Source organism: Periplaneta americana, chromosome 17 (genome assembly GCF_040183065.1).
Source record: "Periplaneta americana isolate PAMFEO1 chromosome 17, P.americana_PAMFEO1_priV1, whole genome shotgun sequence".
NCBI classification, from domain to species: domain Eukaryota; kingdom Metazoa; phylum Arthropoda; class Insecta; order Blattodea; family Blattidae; genus Periplaneta; species Periplaneta americana.
In genome coordinates, this window is record NC_091133.1 from 22462596 (window position 1) to 22483255 (window position 20660).

At 34.7% G+C, this 20660-nt stretch overlaps 1 protein-coding gene across 6 annotated transcripts in view; it reads right to left on the reverse strand.

The window, feature by feature from the left end:
- The window catches only part of LOC138692622 (zinc finger protein 541), a 1853746-nt gene that overhangs the window by 573259 nt on the left and 1259827 nt on the right, over nucleotides 1-20660 (reverse strand). The gene's annotated exons all lie outside the window — the stretch shown is intronic.

The following is a 20660-nucleotide window of genomic DNA, read 5'->3' on the forward strand; positions in this document are numbered from 1 at the left end:
ATATTCAATAAAAACATGAATATAATCGACAGAAATAAAAAGGTAAAAAATACACACATTATTAGTATTATATATCATGAATAATTTTACAGATTTCTTTTTTAAAAAGGTCGATTTTAAAATATTTCAAATTTGGAAAATGGTTTGTAATTTTATTATAAAGTTATGGTCCGAAACTAGCATCATGTTTAAGTGCTGCACTTGTATGACATTTAGGTTGGATTAATGGGAAAGTAGGCTTTTGTCTTCGAGCACGATATTCATGGCGATTAGATTTCATAACAGTAGGTTTATATCAACCTTTCGTTCTGCTTCCTGCCAATATTTGTATGCCATTTATATCTTCTTACTTACACTCATTTGATAATATTTTACATACTCTGTTCTTCCATTGGTTCGTTATTTTTATTTTCTCGTTCTCTGAAATCGAAAAAGTGATTTTATGGAAAGACGCGTGTTTAACTATGAACAAAGATTTCTCTCAAACTTCTGGACAGAGTTTATTAGTATTCAGAATCAATCAATCAATCAATCAATCAATCAATCAATCAATCAATCAATCAATCAATCAATCAATCAATCGATTTAGGAATGATGTAAATAAAATATAACTGTTTTTACTAAAGGTATTTAAAAGTATTAAAATCACATATTGGCACTCTTTCTAGTGATCGTATTCAATTATTATTAGAAATATGAAATTATACATGAAACAATATGACCACGTATCGAAAAATTATTTTTAGAGACAAATTATTATCTAAAAAAATAGACACCGAATCAAAAACCTTGCTCGCAAAAGGACTTTATGGATTGTTTTTTTAAAATTAATGTAAGTATAATCGTTTCGGAAAAACGAGTAATTTTTCTTGTCAGAATCAGTAGTAAGCTTTCATCGCCATAAAAATCAGACAGGATCTTCCGCGTACGAATTTATACGCGCGAGCGAATGTACTTACAAAAATATTACATCGTCGTTGTTCCTGCAATAACTCCTATGTGCAAAATATAAAATTTTTCAGTAGGAAGAAAAAATACATTTATTCACACTATGGCAGCCGTACATAGGAGACTGTGAATTCTTACATTTTCGAAACAAAGAGATATAATTACATATAAGAGATTTTATTATTTTCTGCATCACTTTTTAAGTTATTTAATAGAGCAAAAATCTGAAAATCAATAAATATGTCACACAGGAATTATTGCAGGAACAACGACGACATACTAGGCTATAACTTCCCCACATACTGTTAGGAAAGGCATTCTCTAATATACTCGTGGCTACTCAATAAGTGAGTAAAGTACCTAGAATATGTTTATATCTCTACCACCACCACCACCACCACCACCTTTAATATTTATGTTTATTTGATATTATAATTATCAATTTTATTAAATGTATAACAACATCAGAGGCGGTTATAATATACGAGTAGCCATGCCTTGAAAATTTGTGAAAAATTAAATATATAGTCTACATTTCCTTAAACCGTACAATTTTCAACTTAAGAGAAACACACACATCGTACGGGTACGTCGGGAAGATCATTACACAGATGACTTTGTGACCAGAGGTATTATGGATTGACAAGTGCCCACTCTTCTCCGTCAGAGATCTCCCCATCTGTTACCAAGAGTTAATAATAGAGTAATGACGGGTATAGGCATAGAATTTTATCTCTACCGAGGCAAGCACAGTAACCACTATACTATTTTAACCAAAGTTCATCTCTTATTTGTTTACACAGTGAATTGTTTTACGTGGGATCTTTGATAGGCCTAACTAAAGGTATTATGTTTAAACTACAAACTGCATAGCCACTTGGATGGTAAATTGATTGCTACGAAAGATGAGAAAAGGTATGACATCATTTCAAAGACAACAGCTATTATTTTTAAATGCTATTTCTCAATTACTACTACTAAATGTAGATAGGCCAAATAGAAATGATCGGGATGATATTCAAATGAAAACTGCTGAGCCATTTATATCCAAACCCACACTTTCTGAAGTCGAAATTGCGATAAAAACCTGAAAAAGTACAAGTCTCCAGGTATCGATCAAATTCCAACAGAATTGATACAAGAAGGTGGAAGCGCATTATCTAGCAAAATTTTATAAGCTTGCACTTACTATTTGGGAAAAGAAAATTGTTTAGTGACATGTAAAAGAACACCTGCGTGACCAAATTCCGGCACACAGGCGACGCTCATACCTATAACCTCGGCAGTTGCGAGCGTCGTTAAATAAAACATAATTTTCAAATTTTCAATTTTCAAAAGGAAATTGTACCAGAACAAAGGAAGGAAGACAAGACTAACTGTAGTAACTTTCGAGAACTTTCACTTTTGTTGACTTCGTACAAAATTTTGTCTAATATTCTTTAGAGAAGATTAACTACGTATGTAAATGAAATTATTGGGGATCATCAGTGTTGTTTTACGTGTAACAGATTGACTATTGATAAGGTTTTTTTTTATTCGACAGATATTGGAGAAAAGAAAGCGTGTATATGGGTACAGTACATCAGTTGTCCATAGATTTCAAAAATGCATATGGCTCGATTAAGAGAGGTTTTGTATAGGCCTAATGTTCTTATTGAATTTGGTATTCCCAAGAAACTAGTTCGATTAATTAAAGTGTGTTTCTGTGAAACGTACAGCAGAGTCCGTATAGGCCAGTTTCTGTCAGATGCTTTTCCAATTCACAGCGGGCTAAAAAAAAGGAGATGCACTATCACCTTTACTTTTAACTTCGCTCTAGAATATGCCATTAGAAAAGTTCAGGATAACACAGAGCGTTTAGAATTGAACGGGTTACATCAGCTCCTTGTCTATGCGGATGATGTGACTATGTTAGGAGAAAATCCACAAACTATTAGGGAAAATATGGGAATTTTACTTGAAGTAGGTAAAGAGATAGATTTGAAAGTAAATCCCGAAAAGACAAAGTATATGATTATGTCTCGTGATCAGAATATTGTACGAAATGGAAATATAAAAATTGGAAGTTTATCCTTTGAAGAGATGGAATATTTCAAATATATTGGAGCAACAGTAACAAATATAAATGACACTCGGGAGGAAATTAAACGCATAATAAATATGGGAAATGCCTGTTATTATTCGGTTGAGAAGCTTTTATCACCCAGTCTGCTCTCTAAAAATCTGAAAGTTAGAAATTATAAAACAATTATATTACCGGTTGTTCTGCATGGTTGTGAAACTTGGACTCTCACTTTGAGAGAGAAACAGAGGTTAATAGTGTTTGAGAATAAGGTGCTTAGGAAAATATTTGGGGCTAAGAGGGATGAAGTGACAGGAGAATGGAGAAAGTTACACAACACAGAAGTGCACGCATTGTCTTCTTCACCTGACATAATATTAGGGATATTAAATGCAGACGATTGAGATGGGCAGAGTAAGTAGCACGTATGGGTGAAATGCATAGAGTGTGCTAGTTTGGAGGCCGAAGGGAATAAAACCTTTAGAAAGGCCGAGACATAGATGGGAGGATAATATTAAAATGTATTTGAGGGAGGTGAGATATGATGTAGGGACTGAATTAATCTTGCTCAGGATAGGGACCGATGGCGAGCTTACATGAGGGCGACAATGAACCTCAGGGTTCTTAAAAGCCATAAGTACGGATGTTAGTAACTATTTCTCAATATTTTTTTTAAATTTTAATAATGATTATTATTCAGAGGAGTTGTTGATTTTAGTCCCATTTTCCCCTAATTTTGCAGCGTAAGTCAAGGTGAGTTTTATTAAAGACCAAAATTGTAATATTTCATGTTACTGTTTCAAAATAATGAATATTTATTTCGAAGTGACAGTGTATTTGCAAGATTTTCTCAGATAAAAATACGAGTTTATTTTTAAATACTTTTAGCTATATGACAGTCATTTTTTAATATCAATATTGGGAGACAAGCTTTGAATGCAGTCGTTTAGTATACGCTTTGACTTGAAATTATATATAATTACAGAGGTATTTTGAATGAAACAGTATTTGAACACTGAATGTCTGTGCAACGGGAAGACATTTCCCCGTCCTACTGTCATCTGTGAGTAGCAGCCCGGCGGCACATTTGGCTGTCAGACAATTTTAACCGTCTTAGTGCGAACTGCTTCCCTTCTCGTCGTCTGATTAAGCTGACGAGTCGACATGACCTCAGTATTCAGACCAAGCCGCCGGAACGCAATCAACCTTTAACGAATCTGATAACATAATTTGTACCTGCCGCTGCGGTTCCCTTCCCTCTTACAATTTGCTTGACAAAAGCAAATCGAAACTAATTCTAAAGCTGCAATGCCGATTTCTGTGTTGTATAACTTGGCTTGGAAGTCAGTGTGTCCCTTGAATCCTCCGTGAATTCAGCATGAACATCGCAGCAGATGCCGAGCTGTATTGTACTGCTGCATTTAATGTCGTCATCGGTATAGTCTGATTTATGAACAGAGAAATTCACTCGTAACCCAACTTAGCGCTTCCGGCTGACAATTCCGAGGGCATGACACAAACTAACATTTGAAGGGTTGAGAATGAAATAGTCCAAAGCCACACTTTTAACAGAAATGTTTTTTTTTTTTTTTGTGCGAGTTCATTTCTTACACATATGGGGAAGCAAGCTACTAGTAAAATATAAAATTTACTCAACAAATGACGTATAAGTGTACGGCGGAGAAACTAAGATACCACACCTAATAGCATTGGACTCCAAGGGCTATACTCATAGACATTCTTAGCGCGGGCTTCCGGTAGATGATCAGCGAACTAACGTTTTTCGTATTCATAACGCAGTGTTAGCGATATGATATAATATGAATCCTGTACAAATAATCACTCGATAGCCGGGGCTAGTTTAGCACGCTCGTAGCGCGGGCTAGCGAAATGTCTATGCATAGCACCCCAAACGTTTAATACGCTCTTCTGCAAAATTTTGTCTGTGTGGCTTAGGACTAGACTATATCATTCTCACCCCTTCATTTGATAGTATTTTATCATTAATCAATCAATCAAGTAATCAATCAATCGATCAATCAATAATTCCGGTGTCATAACAGCTGTCGCCATCTTCCGGAAACCAAACGTCATTCCTCTCTGTTCATCCATAGGCCTGGTTCTAATCCTCGAGCTGGTAGTACATCCTTCATCCAAGACTTCTTTGGTCTTTCTTTTTCCTTATTTCCGGTGGGATCCATCCCATAATTATTTTTGGTAATCGTTGTTCTGGCATTCTTCTGATATGGCCATACCACTGTAACCCTTTCCGTTCTATTATATTATCTATAATGTCTGGTTCGTCTTGCACTTCCATAATGTATTTTATTCATCTATTTCTTATTTTTACCATTCTAGATTTCCCAGCTGATCTTTTTAGGACATCCATTTCTGTACTTAAAATCCTTTTTGTTTCCCTAGTTGGAATTTGCAAACTTCAGCGCCATATGCTAGGATACTTTGGACTATGGTTTGATATATTTGTAATTTTCTAGTTTCTTTTGCAATACTTTTGCTCCATCAAATAGAATTTAGAGCATTTATTGCTTGTTTTGTTTGTGTAATTCTGTTTTTAATTTTCCCTGTATTATATCCTGAAAGATCTATCTTTGTGCTTACATAAGTGCATTCAATAGATGGTTCTAATTCTTCTCCATTATCAAACTTTAAATGTTCATTTTCTTCTTCTATACATAAATACTTAGTTTTCCCTATATTTATGGAAAGTCCTCATTTTTCATATTCTTCTTTCAGTTTTCTTTCCATGTATTTCATGTCATGGTGATCTTGAGTTAATACTGCAAAATCCATTGAGAATACGTGTGTGTTTTGAACTGGTTTATACCCATTTGTTGGAATTTCCTTCTCCGGTATCTTAATGCTCGTTCAAGATATTTTGTATATTTTAAAGATATTTTTATCATAGTTTCATTCCCAGGTGCTTTCTAGTCCTCTCATCCCTGCCTTCGATTCGATTATTTTTATCGAAGTTATTGGCGGTTAGTATGAAGCGCTAAGCATACATGGCAAGGTTGGATGAGAAAATACAGAAATAATAAATGAATCTATAGATGATTTAATAGGCCTACCAATGAACACTTTACCGAAAATGGGTTGACAAAATTAACATTTTGAAATATTCATATTTATTATCATCATACGGCTTTTAAGGTAGCGGTTATATAGCCCTATCGTATATAACAGTAGGCTATACAATATATACAATACCATACAATATATATTATAAATAGAACATAATAGTAAATATGATACACATTAACTGTAAATACTCTATATATAATATATTCAATTAATTCACTTAACGAAATGAACTCCGTTATCGTAAACAAAAACATATGTTATATTTCGAGATTATGAAATTCATATTTTTTTTTACTGTAGGTGCCAGTAAAAATCTGTTTAAACTAAGAGAATGTTCTTTCTAAGTCACATGACGTTACAGGGGCATATTTATAATATATTATTATTATTATTATTATTATTATTATTATCATTATTATTATTATTATTATTATTATTATTATTTAATTACCCCAGGCGTACCTGCTTGCAATTCGACCTTGTTTACGCATCCACGTGACGTAATAGATGTAGCTATCAGAAGAAACTAATCGATCCGCTGTACATTAGGGAACGAAAATGCACTGCCTGGTCATCACCTCAATAAGGGAAATAAAGTTCGTGAATAACATTCGACATCAATTAGTGAGGTCGTGGTGCCAATTACATTTCTGTCAAATTCTCCAGACCTGATGCCACTCGATTTCTTTGCTTGGAGTTTTGAGAAGAATGACGTTTATGCACAGTAACGCAGAGATACTGATGATTTCAAAGCAAAGATTGTTTCGCTTTTTGAAATGAGATTAAATGAGAGAAATAAGTCTCACAATATGAATTGTGTTGTGTACGCAATGGTGACACGTTGGGGCCGAACATGGGCAAAATTTTCATCCCTCTAGAATTTATTTATAAATTACTGAAAAATAAATATAAACATTTCCCATGTTACAAAATTTATACTTTACGTCTTCCCAAATCAATCACCCCGTATATATCAAGCATACGTTAGAAAAATTGGTACTAGTTTGTATAAAATGTAGAATCAAGACGTATGTAATATGTATATAATAACACACATTACAAATACACCGACTATTGTTTGCTAGAGGTCTGAGTCATCGATTCGTTTTTTCTTGAGGCTGAGAGCTGTCACAATGGGAACATATTTGGATGTGTATATACCGTCGGATTTCTCAACCTTATAATATTATACAGGTAAGTCTATAATATAACCTATTATGCAATTTTAGATTTAGATTTAGAAATAGCGCTTCGTGAATGACAAATGCTGGATTATATTGTAGATTGCTATGAGTAAGTGTCCTTATATTATATCATGGCTAGAAGTATTAAATCAAAAGCAATAAGATAGTTTAGAAAGTAGAGACTATCATAAAATAATTTATGGAGCGATGAGTAGCAGCATATGGTTCAGAGAGCTTATTACACACCAATAAGAAACAAATACATTTTATACTCCAGCTATCACGAGTCCAACTGTAGCAATATCGAAGTTTCGATAATAAATATATTTTAAGACCAATATAAACTGCAAGGTTTAATGGACGAGTCTAACGGTTTGCGAGCAGCGAAGACACGATTTCTGACTAGCCTTCATAACAGTCCGTTACAATATAAAAGAGAAACGGTTTTAAGATGTGAGAAAAAGCATTCGCATCCTCACAACTCATTACTCGTTTTTCATTGGCATCCCTGTTGCCACGGCTTTAATTCTTTACGAAAAGCGTAGAAGGAGATGGAAGAAAAAAGAAGCTGACGAAGAGAGAGATATATACAAGTTTAAAGGCCCAAAAACCTACGAGTAGCAACTTTGTACAGAGTCCCTGAAAAACCAATTATTCGTCTTCCTGTTGCTGAAGAAAACGAAGACCCGACCCAAATATAACTAGCGAATGAGGAGGAGGAAAAACAAGAAGCGGAATAAGAAGAAGTAGCGCAGCGACGGGGCGTTAGGAGGAGTAAGCGAAAACAATTTATATTTCCGACGGGAGTTGTCAGTACAGAAGCTCTAACTCATAACTCAATTTCTTTCTCCAGTCAGCCCAACTCTTCCTACAGCTGAGCAGTATAGTTCCAACAGACAAGCAAAGTTTTATACAATTCCGAAGAGTTCCTGTGAAACAATGCTAACTCACGTAAGAGAGTCGTTGAGGAAAATTTTCAGAACATGTTGGCATTAATGGATTACCATTTTACTGTGTTCTCTGTTTGGTTCTATAGTTCTGAGAATCTTAATACTTCTCTTGTATGAAAGCGGATTTACCGAAATGTTCTAAAAATTTTCCTTGAAAGGAATCTTATTCAGCGACGGTTTTAGACTTATACCGTCACAAATGTAACACATTTATTATTATCTAACGCACTCCATTTGCTTTTCAACAACTTCTATATCAATTAGAATATATAAGGGTGACTGCTTCTCAAAATCATCAACGTCACCTTCCATCTCCTCCTCCCTGTCCTCACCATAATCATCATCATCATCATCTTATTCTTCTTCTTTTGCTTGAAACATTTAATTCAGATTTCATGGTTCTTCTTGTTCTTCTGATTGTTTTGCCCTCATTGTTCTTCATACATCAGGCCCTTTTGTTTGTTTTCCTTTTATCTGTTTAAATTCTTTTCAAGGTCTATTCAATTAACTGGTCTCCTACGCACAGGCTGGTTCAGTGGAAGAGAAGGCCTTATAGCCTTAACTCTGCAGCGAAAATAAAACATTCTATTCTATTCTACACTTGTTATGAAGTTCTATTTTGTTTGTTTTTATATAAATAATAATAATAATAATAATAATAATAGTAGTTTTTAATAATAATAGTTTTTATTTTCCCCGGCAGAGTTAAGGCCACCAGGCCTTCTCTTCCACTCAACCAGGATCAAATCACATACAGAAAAATACATACCGGTATACAGTCCGGTTTTTATTTCAGAAGTTAACATTACATTATTATTATTATTATTATTATTATTATTATTGTTATTATTATTACTACTATTATTATTAAGTCCTCCTAAGCGCTCGAGTAATGAAATATAATTGCTTAATTTCTACACACAGAAAATGCCTAAAGAATTAATGATGATGTTGATTATTATTATCATTATTATTATTACCATCATCATCATAATTATCTTCATCCAAGAAGATTATATTCATATGCCTCTAGCGTTCGTCGATATACAACTTTGAATTAAAGTAAGTCACATTATTATTTACAAACACATACAGTAGCCTATCTTAATATTATATTATGATGACTGTAATTTTGTTACTATTATTAGTACAGTACTTTGGATGCATTAAGTTTGATGGTGAGACAAATCCACGCAAGCTTAAACCATCATATGAACAGCAGTTTCCTGCCTCTGGAATTTAATTTTGATATAAGTCAGAAATTTGACTGTAAATTTGCCGAGAGCTTCTCTATCAGAAACGGCATTAGTTTGCTTACCGTATGTCCCCAACGCCGGTTTCCTAACTTTACTTCTCTTCTGAAGAAAACCTTATTAAAGATTTTTATCGCTCTTAATGTTTGAACATAATATCTAAGTTCATATATAAATGTTACGCTTTAAATACTAATTGGATATAAAAAATGTTTCTATAAATTCAAATTAATAGCTATTAGTATATGAAGGGTTCAGAGCCATAGGTGGCCAAGCTCCATTTACTAAAACCGCAGAAAACAAAGTTAAAATGAAATTATCAACAGTAATCTCACTAGACGTTTTGATTTATCTAGAGAAAATCAAAACTCGAGTGGGATTTAATTGACTATTACACGATTAGAAGAAAGCATATAAAGATTAGAAGTAACGAAGTACTCCAATACAATAAAATATTAATTGACTTACGAAAATACAACTGTCTTCAAATGTATTATTGTACCATCTCAACATTACAAATATTACGCTAAATCCATGCTAGATGGCAGTAGTGTCTTTATACAGACATTGTAATGATTACTATTCAATAAATCTTAATATTAAACAATCTCTGATACGTGACTATCCATAATATCATATAGCAGAAGTTCTTTTTATCCTCTCAGAGCAGAAGCTATAACATAACCTAACTAATATACACAAGTGTTAGAAAAGTTTTAATTAACGACAATAACATAAAAAATAAACATGAATAATTTTAAAAGGAATAATTATTGAATGTACAATTTTCAAATTTGAATGTGGTTGGTGGTTCAATTGATGTTATATTGGACGTGTCCATAATAGAAGTGGAACTCGTTGATTTAGGCCTACATGGTGTATTCAACTTATTCAGGATTTCCGAATGGTGCTCTTCATTTATTCGTAAATCGGATTTCAGAATATGCATAGGTATGATCAGTGATTTTTATTAATTCTTGTTCTTGAATGCCAATGCGAGTCATATTTGAAACTGCTGTGCATCGACTGGAGTGGTTTGTCATTTTACATATATTTTTGACGTCCAGACCAGCGCAGTTTCAAATGTTGGCAAAGAAACAAATGCTAGGGACGCGATAAAATTAAACAAATGCTAGAGACGCGATAAAATTAAACAAATGCTAGGGACGCGATAAAATTAAACAAATGCTAGGGACGCGATAAAATTGTGCGATAAGCAGCCATGATTGGTTGAAATACGTCCTTTCGTACCGTTTTATTGGTCAAAAGTAGTATGACGTAGTAAGAGTGTAATAGTCACCATAATTCAATGGAAACATATAGCAAGCAATATAAAGTATACACATTCAAACTAAATGATATGTCAATCTTCATTAAACTATGGTATTCACTTAACTTTAACCCTTGCTTTCTCCGTTTTTAATAAATGGCGCTTGGCCCACTTTGGCTCTGAACCCTTCATATATGAATCCCATACAATATTATCGTACCATTCACTAAAATCGACTTATGATACCCTATTCAAGGCATACAGAATAGGCATCATACATATGGACCATAACTTTAATTCACATCTTCTTGACGTTTCTTCGTATTATTGTTATGTGTTTCAATCTATTTAAATTTGTTATTTTTCACTGTAACAACATAAATATGTTTCATTAAGCCTCAAGGTATTTACTCTATATTAAATCATGGTACTCTTTGTCTATGATAACCTGTAGTGGTTATAAGAAGAAATAAATAATTACCTTGTGGGGAAAGAGAAATACATATTCTAAAGAAGTCTCTAAAAAAGAAGAAAGTTTATAGAAAAACAAAGTAAGTTTATCTTTATTTTGTTTTATTTCTGTGAATGTCAGGGTTGTAGTAATATTGCAAAAAGTAAATTGCAGAGTTACATGTTATACCTAAAAATGTTGATCGCAAAGAGTTTTAATTGGGATGCACAGTTTTGTAGGCAATTAAGGTTTTTTTTATTTCGAGGAAAAATAAAATATATTTTCTGGCGTACTTTCGTTAATGGCCAGAAAAGATACTGGAATGATCTCTAAGCCCTAAATTTTCTGTGTGAAGGAGTTTCAAATTATTGTACACATAGGTAATTATTTAAATAATAAATCATCTTACTTAAACGAATTAAGGAACATGCTGTATATACCATTTCGACCGCCAATTCATCTTATGTAAGAAGAAAATGAAAAGTCTTCACAGTTGATTTTGAGTAAATCTCCATTTTTGTTATTTTAAATAATATCTTCTATTAAAATATACGTTATGTCCACCATTTCCGGTTAAATTAACTCATAAATAGTGTAATTTTTTTCTTCGGAAAACGTATTGTGTGTCTTTCTCGTGTTAAATTTTACATTACCTCGTTAACATGTTTCAACCTATTATCGGCTATCTTCATAACTGACTGTTGCTGGTCTTGGCGCCTTTTGTTTGTGTTTCCTGTGGGGGTGTGTTTGTGTAGTGTAATGTGGAGTCAAAGAGTGTGTGTGTTCTGAAATTGAGTTGTGTGTTGAGAATTTCATTTGGGTGTGTTTTTGCGTGTCTATATATTTCGTATTGTTCTAGTGTGTTTAGTTTCAGAACACACACACTCATTGACTCCACATTACACTACATAAATACACCCCTGCAGGAAACACAAACAAAAAGCGCCAAGACCAGCAAAAACCAGTTCTGAAGATGGCCGATAACAGGCTGAAACATGTTAACGAGGTAATGTAAAATTTAACACGAGAAAGACACATAATAGCTACGTTTTCCGAAGCGATATAGTGTTAAAAGTTGTGTAATTAAGATGTATAATGTAATATATGAAAGAGAACTTTACTATTTACGAGAAAGCGCTGTACGTATACGTAAACCAGCAGACAGACTGTATGCATGCACTGTATTTTTAAATATTATGGTAATTTTCTTTGTAATTAATGCAGGTATGAAACAAAATGCTATTTTTGATATCATGAATTATGTTGCAAAATGTAGCACCTCGATATACAGTATCTGTCTAAGAAATTCATCCGCAAAGTATTAGCAGACAGTTTATGGCTGTTCAACGTCTTCAGAACATGCAATACTTCTTCTACGAACACTTCGTATGAACAGTTGGGTTTCATTGTAGAGTCATGGTTACTTTGGACATTTTCCAACTGCGGTAACTTCTCATATATTAAACTGAGATGATGGACAATTTCCAAATGCATGCGCGTACTTTCACTGTTCATAGAACTCAATTACCAACTGGCATGTTTAATATGTCTCCCGTTTCTTCTAACACGATTATGTTTTAAGATGAGTTGCTAACAGCTGCAAGCAATGCCACAACCAAAGCTTTGTGTGGCAGCTTTTAAGAACCAAATCCACTGGAAGTTGACAGTATATCAACAGTAAAATACTCAGTTTTGTACGTCTCCTGAAATAATAAGCATACAGGAAAATACAAATACGAGAATATTATACAGTTGCCAGCATGATGTATTTTAATAAGTGACACACCATTTCAGAATGAATACAGAGTAAAAAGATAAACATTTCTTTGTATGCACACGATAGATTTTAACTACTTCTCGAGTTACAGATAGACTACACTTTTGCTTCAAATCAATAGCATATTGTCATGAACTCGGAAAATATAAAAAGACAAATACATTAAAAGTCAATAGTGACTGTTACTGTATTTTTGACTGGATCTACGGCATTTCCTAACCGGAACTTTCGTCACAGTTATAGTTTGTCACCTATTTTTCGTCATCAGTTTTTTGGTCATCAAATACATTTTTTCAATAATTGATTAAATGGCGATCTTACTCATGTTAATTATGTAAGCATGTGCAGCTTACAGCTGTTTCGGTGCTACTTGACACCATCCTCAGAGCCTTCTGTGTCTCGGCGTCATCTCAACTTCGCTGCCTGTTGTGTGGGTGCGTTCGTGTGATGAAGAGTTGTGTCAAATAGTGTGTGTTCTGAAATTGATCTGTGTGTTGAGTATTATATTAGGGTGTGTTTTAGTGTGTCTGTATATTTCATATTGTTCTAGTGTGTTGAGTTTTTGGTTTTTGGGTTGTATGTGTAGGATTTCCATGTCTGTATTTATGTTATTGTATGTGTGGTTGGCATTAGTTATGTGTTCGGCATATGTAGATGTATTGTGTCCTCTGGTTATTGCTTTAATGTGTTCTTTGTATCGAGTTTGGAATGATCTGCCTGTCTGTCCAATGTAGAAACTGTCGCAACTATTGCATGTGAGCTTGTATACGCCTGTGTGGTTGTATTTATTCGTTTTGTGTTGTTTGTGTGTTGAGATTTCTTTGTAGTGTGTTTTCTGTTCTATATGCTATGTTCTAGTTCTGTTTTCCGAATGAGGATGCGATCTTGTGTGTGTTTTGTCATCATGTTTTTGTCATTGAGGAGATTTTGTCACCCAAGATATTTCGTCATCATATACATTTTGTCATTTTTATACTGAGAGGATTTCGTAACCAAAATAATACAAAAAATTACATTTAGGCTGTTTTTATTATCAGTTTCACCATCACTGTATAATTATTTTAATGCTCTGTACTATCACTGATTTTGAAATTGCATACATTCGTCCTGTTTTTATGAAGTTTCAACCAAAATTTCCAGTGAAGTTGTGACCTATGGCACGTAGGTAACCAAGGATGTCATCTTCTGTTCTACAGGCTTCATACCTATCGACAATTCGTGCAATTCTGCTATCTAAAGACGTGTATTTCTTCTTTTTTTTCTGGGTGGAGACTGACCTGCTTCTAATTTCTCAATGTCCTGATGTATCTATCCTTGCAGCCTCCTCCTGTAGCAACTGAAGGACATTGTAAAAAGAGGGATGTGCTTTGCCCGTTAAAGTATTGAGATGTCTAAGCCACGCTTACCAAGTATTTGTTGTTCTGGGTAGGTGGTACGAATGTAACAATTCCATGTATTTGGAAGGAACATGGTTCGGTGTTTTCTCCGTCAAGATATTCTCCTGATAGTCTCTCTGTTTGAATACGTATCATTTTATATAAGTATCATCAAGGCAAGCGACACGAAGGAGGAAAAACTGTGGTGGCGAATAGTGATGAGGAAATTAAATTGGTGACAAAATATAGTGGTGACGAAACTGATTTGGTGACAAAATATGGTGACAAAAGCGAATCGGTGACAGAATGTTGCAGTGGCAAAATGTAATATGTGACGAAATCACCGGGTGACGAAAAATCGATGACGAAAATGCCGGATCCCTTTCCGACTGAACCAAAAGGACAGACTGCTCATGCTTATTGCGCCTTTTATATTTCCTGAAAGATCGACAGTAGAATCGTATTGCGATTTCTTGACAGAACATTTAAACCAGTTCCTGGAGGAAATTCCACTTCTTATTTGCTGTACGTGATTCATACATGATGATACAGAGTATCTTTTTGTATTGCTTATAGAAAAATTTAGCAATTTCAAAATAAATTTATATATTGCGAGAGACTAGTTCTCTGGTCTTCCCGTTTCCCTGGCTTTTACTTATAGAACTATTTCAAACCCACCGCAGAACCAACACCTATTAATAACGCCGAAATAATTCTCGAATCGTCTGGACAAGGATATGGGTCTATACAACAGACACTTCAAGTATTTGAAGGACTAAGATAAGTCATGAGTTGTCTGAGAGGTTACAATAGACTACACCCCGGTAGTTTTCAGCTCTACTTGTGAAGATAACAATGACAAATTTTAAACACAAAAGTAACTGTATCTGAAAAATAAGGAAATAATATTTTTTATGTGGACGATCTGACTTGTCTTAAGTCCTCTATTTATCCGCCAATGGTTTTCTTGCTATTTCATTAAACCTTGTAATTATAGATTGAAGTTATTCTTTAGTAGTGGTAGACAAATCGATAATATAGAAAAGAAGATACAACAATTTGTAAGGTTATGTTGGAGGTAAGTCCGCAATATAGAACACGTCTCATCACACGGGTGTTTGCAAATGAAATAACAGTTTATACAGAAATTTCATTGTTACTACTTTTATATGTTGCTTTCAAATACATTTAAATAATTACCTTATTGAGTTCGTCCAAGTACACGGGAATTCAGTTCAAATTGAAATTCATATAACAACGAGTTCTATCGATATGGCTCTGCACATACTCGAATACCACTTCTGTCGATTGTTTCTGAAATCGGAATTGTTGCTATTGATTTAGTAGGCTACTCAATTGGTCTCTTTGGAGCGCTTCAGTCACCTCCGTGTTCGCTCCGAACCGCTGAATGGCCCATCACTTAGTTCGGAGTTTTGCCTATTTTCTTCCTGCACCTGAGTCCTATTGGATTTTGAATATCTTCTTTGAAAATGTTTCGACAGTTGTCCTTTCACTATTTTTCTCCTTTTATTTTGTACATTAGTTCGTACCGAATTGTTCGAGTGTTTAAACACGCATGTATCTTCAGCGATTGTTTAGTTAAGACTATCGGAACGGCGCGAAACGTGGTAATTTTTACCTCGCATTCGGCTACATTCCTTTCTTATCTCACTCACGTGACTACGATGTCACCCATCACAGGACGCGTACGTCCTCGCCCTACCGCGTGACATCACTGCCGTCCCCCTCCGACTATTTATTACACGCCGAACTAAAAGCGTTTAAAATATCAACCTTTGGACACACGATGTAATTGCAGAAATGTTGTTACAGTGTTCATGCCCTGGCAGGAATATTAGCCTATGTGGTTAAGTTTTTCCGGTGATAAAGCGAAGTCAGGTAATCCCATGGTCAATCTCGCACTCATCTAGCCAAAAACCCATCTCACTATCATCAATTACACCTACAAGAGTAATGCGCCTTCAGACTAGGGTGCGTTCCGAACACCGGAAGAAAATATTAGTAAAAAAGAACGTTATTTGACTAATTGAATATTTTTCCGTCAAAGGACATTTAGTTTTTAACAAAAACAAATATTACGACATATAATAATTTGTTAATGTAGCTAATGTAATAAAATACATATAATATTGAAAATGTTTTCGCCACTTGGCATCTTCAGGCATGGATTCCAATATCTAATATAGTAGGGTAAAGTTGCCTAATTCCGTGATACTCCTAATCCCGTGATACTTTTTTTAAATAGAATGTCAGTCAAAGCTTTGCCGTTCGACAATAACGCCAAACATATTTCTCTAAATAGTGCATCTTTCGCCTACTTTTGAGGCACCGGGGAACTTCCTAGCAAGATACGCAATCCCGTGACATTCAGTGAAAAAAACCTGTCACGGAATTAGGGGTAGCACGAAATTAAGCAACTTTACCCTACATTAAGACAAGTGTGATAATATCTATTAACATATACAAGTGTATGATTAAAAATTAAACAAGATTTAAAATCAAACATATTAAAAACAATAGTTATATTAATTATTATGTCACCTTTACTACAACTATTGTTTATAATATGTTTGATTTTAAATTTTGTTTAATTGTTAATCATTCAATTGTATATGCTGATATTATCACACTTGTCAATGCATTGTATTAGGTATTGGAATCCATGCCTGAAAATGCCAAGTGGCGAAAACGTTTACAATATATGTTATTAGCTACACTAACAAAATTATTATATATCATAATATTTATTTTTGTTAAAAATTTGGTAAGTCATTGTAACGGAATTATACTCAATCAAATATCAATTTTGACTTATCGGAATACCAACACAATATTCTTTAAGGAAAAAAATAGCGTTGCTATGATTTTAGTCAATTGTTCCCAGTAGCCTAGGTTTGCGGCTTCAAATCCCACCGACAGTAATAACATCTTTAGCATTAATTTCTCCGGAAGGAGAGCGAGACACTCTGAGTCCTGTGTCGTAAATTTGCGGCATGTAAAGGAATCCTTTTCCTGAAGGAAGACTTCAGGAAAAATTTATTGACCATTTCTCACCCACGTTGAATATCGACGTTGAATAATTTCTGCAGTCAAAAGCGTCGTTAAATAAAAAAAAATGCTACTCTCATCAACTTTTTATCTTACACAGTAGTATGTACTCTCAGCTACTGTATAAATGTTTGTAGCCAGCATCCTTTACAGTATGTACCCGGACTTTTTTACCTGATGTGTAATGCTCCATTGTGAGGTACGAGAGGGATGAGATCATTTATCTTAGTGGAATAGTAGCGAGCTCGTTCATACCGCGCATGTCTTAAGACAATTGTTAATATTTAGCCAAAGGAGTCCTCGAAATAAAAACACGCTTGGAGCTCAGAGATATAATGAGTTGGCTCCATATATTTGGCGGCAACGAGCAGCAACTATGTTCGCCTTACTCAGTGATGAATTGCTCGCTTTTAGCGCGCAAATAGCTGCAGTTCAAACCCGCATCCATGACGTTTATTACTTTTTGCTTCATTTCTTAATGTTGTCTGTAATTCTTCACTGTGATGAGTTCAATTTATTTTTATTTTGTTTCCATTTCGTTTTGTTACTTTTTGCAAGGAGCACTAATCACGTATACTAATTATCTGCAGTTAAATAAAATAGAGGTTCTAATTGGAAACAATGTCGAGGGAAATTACAGGAAAAGAGTTATTTTAAAAAAGCAGAGGTAAACATGGAGTTCAAATGAAAGAATGATGGAATTGGTTCAAATGAAACAAGAAATAACAAGTTTGTGGACATTTAGAACAGCTATTCACAATAAATTGAATGCTGAATTAAAGGAAAACAATGCTACTATTCCTGTCAACCATACGTACAAATTATTTCTGAACGCGTCGCCTAATGAAACAGTCACAACATTTGATTTTCGACATCTGTGAGCTCTTAGTAGCTACTTAACACAATTTGTTTATAATTGTGAAATTATTCATACTGAGCAAGAGTCAAAATCCTGTCTGATTATTGGACAAAATACAGTTTTATTTCTTTCCAACATTTCACAATCCGCGGTGTACACAGTGACAACGGCGCAGTTTTAAACTGTATGAAGTCATTTTGATAGATTCGAATATCAATTAGGTAATATATACTGGGTGTTCAGTTCAAAGTGTGTCATGGCTCGCTGTATGTCGTCATGTGGCTAGCCGATGAGCCTAGAGAATTCAATCTTCCTACATCTCCGCAAAGGCGTATTACCTATATGCTAGAGAAGTTGCCTAGCAAGTACGGCTTTCATTCTGAAGAGTACTTACCGATACGTAAGGTAACGCCTGTAGTGGCAGGAATGCGAACTGTTTGGAAACACGTACTTAGGTGAGTTTTTTCTTACTGTCGGGATATGGGGAGAGGGTTAAGACGATTACTTACGTACAGTATTTGTTGACATTAACTTCGACGGTCAACATGGACACGGAGCATTTGATTTGTATTGTGGAATGTTGCCGTACGCAACCGATGATAACAAATACCCTGGGTACGATATGCCCGCGCAAATCACAGTTCGAAAGAGGTTATGGTAGCACACAGACCGTACAGACCGCCATCTGTTGCTACGACGTTCAAGTTATACCGTACACGTTCTTAAGTTCAGATTGAACGCCTTGATTAATAGACAATTTCTCCGACATAAAAGCTGAAACTCGCTTCAAATCGCTGACTCACCAACAGTGACGTCATGCCACACTTTGAAATGAACACCCAGTAGATTAGAGATGAACAAGTATCGAGAAAACGAGACTAACTGCGCCCGCAAAGCCGAAAACCTGCACGACAATGTTGTATTACGTTGCGTCCTTCAAGTAAAGATAGGTTGTGAGTATTCCGAGACTCGATATTGATCATCTCCCTTAGTTCCGAAGTCCCAAAGTAGCAGTTGTTTATACCTGACTGAACTTTTATCTACTCTGCCAACTGTTATATATATGTATAAACAATCAAGTAGCCTATTTGAAACATCTCTACCTTTCAGTGTATAATAATCCGTTCCCCAGTTTTTATTTAATTACTAGGCCCTTATTAAAAGGCTAGGAATTTTGTTTTCATATGTTTAAGATCAAGTGTGCAATCTCAAGTAAAATATATTAATGCCATATTTTGTTTCTTAGAAATGCGAATTTATTTGAGAATTTTTTTTTTATTTATATAACCGTAGGTAATATATAATAGAATCAGAACATTTTGATAACTAAGATATTGTTCTGTTTTGTCTTTTTGTCTCATTTAAACATTTATAATATTATTTATTTCAATGATGTATGTTATTCAAAGTTACGAAATCTTTCCACGCCGAACAAATGCTATTTCGAGAATGACGAGCGAGACTCGAAGCGCAGCGAGAATGACGAGCCGATATTCGAATACAGCGAATACAGCGAACGAGAGCGGCAGTTAGTTTTGTTCACCTGTAATATAGACCTATCTGTTTTTTAACCAACCAAAAACAAGAATATAGCCTACATGACGAGAAACTTCAGACGAAAGGAAACACTCTTTCTGTTCATCCGTCCCTTCATTCGTTACTTGATTTCGTCTTAGTATAACGACACACTGTGGATAACTGGTCGGAAGGAATAATACAGACAGGTTCATTTAAGATTTGAGAGCAGAACATTCCAGATATTTGTAACTGAACTTACTGATATACTTTTATTTTTTATTCTGTAAGTTTTCAGCAGAAAAATCATCTGTCTACTACTGCACCGAAACATTGTCTGTACTATGATGGACGTTGATGTGCCGCAAAAGTGACTATACTCAGAGCATTTCAAACTAGTGGATCAAGGTCACATACAAACGTACAAACCACGCACGAGTTACTGAATTTAAAACTGTGAACTGAAGACTGGCAATTCCGGCTGTCCCAGCTGACTTTAGTTGAGGAGAATGGTCCAGGAATGAGATAAGCACACGTGGAAAATGCAGTCCATTGGTTGACCTTGTTCGAAATGCGCTGATAATAGCTTATGCGAGACGAGACTTAAGCACAGATAACTTGCTTCCTCAATATGCGCTGTACTCGTTCTCAACTTATAAATGGATTTCTCTGTGCATGATAAGAGGAATAGGTTAATAGGTAAGACATTGTTCGCAAACAGTAATTATATTCAACACGAAGCACTTAAAGAAATGAGGTAAGGTGAACATCGAAGAAAGAACTTAACAGCCTGAACTACAGCGAGAACAGGAATGAATATAGAATTAATATTTTACATTGGTTC